Source organism: Felis catus, chromosome D3, assembly GCF_018350175.1.
Source record: "Felis catus isolate Fca126 chromosome D3, F.catus_Fca126_mat1.0, whole genome shotgun sequence".
Classification (NCBI taxonomy): domain Eukaryota; kingdom Metazoa; phylum Chordata; class Mammalia; order Carnivora; family Felidae; genus Felis; species Felis catus.
Genome location: NC_058379.1, coordinates 62,491,737 through 62,494,406, shown reverse-complemented (window position 1 = coordinate 62,494,406; position 2,670 = coordinate 62,491,737). Strand labels below are relative to the sequence as shown.

The following is a 2,670-nucleotide window of genomic DNA, read 5'->3' as shown; positions in this document are numbered from 1 at the left end:
ACTGAAATCAGAAGCTGCATTTTAACAAGGGCCCCTGGTGATTTCTGTAATTGATTGAAGCTTATAAAGCACCACCCTAATGACATAAACAGGATTTTTTGGAAGAAAGAGGGGAGGGGAGGGGAGAGGAAAGGAGGAAGGAAGAAAGGGAGAGAAAGAAAGAAAGAAAGAAAGAAAGAAAGAAAGAAAGAAAGAAAGAAAGAAAAGGAAAAGAAAAGAATGGGGGAAAGGAAGGAAGGAGGAAAGGAAGGAAGGGAGGAAGGAAGGACAGGAAGAAAGAAGAAGGAAAGAAAGAAGGAAAGAAAAGAAAGAGAAGCCACATACTGTTGAGCATTTTGAGGTTGCTGATTGGTCCTAATATATCAGGATAAAATACCAGAGTAAAAGGCTAGCATAAGGATGAGATGTAGCACAAGCACAGTCATGACTATAGTGTATTTATCATAAGATTTAAGGTTTATATAATACATTGATACCTAAAGAGGATATGGTATGCTAGAAAACATTTTTTTGGAGTCCACTTTCTTTAATATACAAAAAATACAGAACAAAAAGTTAAATATTTTCACATCTGGTTACACCACTGTCTAGTTTTTTATATTAACTTTACTATTCAAACAGTGGATAGTAGCTGGCATTTTAGGGATTGGGAAAAAGATGAAACAAAACAAAAACCCAAAACACTTCTTCTACCATGTTTATTCTATACTGTGTACAGCTGTGCTCACAGAGCAACTTTCTCCATCATTCAGAAATTCAGTTGTATATAAAATTGAACCTGCCCCAAAGCCAAGGGAGACTAGAAATGATGGGTCTTTATCCCAGGGCATCATCATACAGTTCAAACAATGGTGCAGCTACCAGCTGCAGTTTTAGGGACCGCATATAAGGTTTCTTCTTGAAGCTGAACCAAAAACAAATTCTTATGCTCCTTAGGTTGTGTAATATGTGCAGAAAGGTCTGGATATTGATGAGATTCAAAATTTGGTTTCTTCCAGTTACCAATGCAGTCATCAATGACCTACAGGGCTTGGTATCTCGGCCATTAAGCATTTTAGTCTTTCAACCTCTTCTCCTGGGTTAAGTTTAACACTTCATTTGGTAATTTGAAGAAAGTTGTTCCTAGCTGTAGCAGTAATGCATGGGCCAGCCAATACTCATGCATAATCAGAACCCCTTCTACGACCCTCCTCTTTCTAAGTTTATCAAATTCCTTGCCCATGCAATGAAACCTAGCTACAACAAAGCTATCGTTCTCATAGAGGTACTCTTTTATACCAAAAGTATAATTAGTAAGAGGGTCCAGGTGGATGGGGCACCCCAGGGGGAGGGGCTTGGTTGGCTAGATGTACTTGTTGCCAAACTGGTTGACACCCACCCCTTTTTGCCCGCTCCTCTCCTTTTGTAGCCAGCAGTCTGCAGTTAGGTATCACCATGAGCATGCTGGTAATCTCAAGCTGGTGGTGAGCTGAAAGGGAGAGGCCCAGAAACTTTCCCTGTGCTGGCAGTGGTATTCTGCATTCTGCTCAGCAGTGCCACCACCATTAACCCTAGAGCATCAATAATCTTTGATTATAGTAGATGCTCATTAAATATTTATTGATTTATTGATGGACCTTTGCCTGACCCAGTAACAGTGTCAAAATATTGAATTAAATAGTTACTAAGTTGGAATGAGCAATACATTTTTTTTTTCTGCTGATCTGAAAATATTTTTTTTCTGATAATCTTTCCTTTTTTTTTTTCAGAGACACAGTGAAATCTCTATACTGTGGTATATGTATTTACTCCCTTTGGCATTTAATGACATTTGTTTGTATTAAAGAATATTATGTGGTGTGTATGGCAAATTCTTAGAAGGTGGAAAAATTACGTTTTTGGTAGTTCCTTTAACATCTACATAATACAATTGAGTTCAAATATTTGTAAAAATGAATGAATATACATCTAAAAGAAAATAATTTTACATTGGAGTGGCTTATGATAGGAACTCCTATTTATAGAAATAAAGATTTCAGTTTATTGAAATCTTTACTAGATGAGTGAATTAGGTTTACTAGCACAGTGTTAGGTACTGTGCTAAGTGTATTACCTATGAGGTCTCGTAATTCTCGTAATGACATTATGAAGTAGCTGCCTTCCTTCTTACTTTACAGATGGTAATACTGGAGCTCAGACAAGTCAGATGACTTTCTCAGGGTCACACCATTAGACATGTCAGAAGTGAGTTCAAAGACATCTGACAACTATGCTATTCCTCTTGTCACATAAGAAGCAAGTGGGATTCTAAGTTTGCATTCTTTATATTTCCTATGTTGAGAATTCATAGGAAAGACACTACTAGCATTAGACCCTAGCTGAAAAGATCAAAGAAAACTAGAACTCTCCTGGGAGATCCTTTGAAGAAATTTTATTTTCTTCAGTTTTTTTAAAATTTGGGTGACATATGACCAGTCCCTATGGGCTTTGGGTATCTTTACAAAACCTTTGAAGCCAACACACAGCTTACCAAATGACATTGTGTTAACATTATAACGAAGTGGTCATATTTTACATTAGCAAGGGAGATCAGGTCAAAGCTTAGGCTTTGAACTCTACTTTTTCTAAAATCCTTTCCTGACTCTCTGCCTGCTTTTATTTCTACTTTCTCTCTAGCACGTTCTGGTATTA

At 37.2% G+C, this 2,670-nt stretch overlaps 1 pseudogene; it reads right to left on the bottom strand.

The window, feature by feature from the left end:
- Window positions 1–246: 246 nt before the first annotated feature.
- On the bottom strand, window positions 247–2,123 carry LOC101083371 (annotated as a pseudogene).
- Window positions 2,124–2,670: the final 547 nt, after the last annotated feature.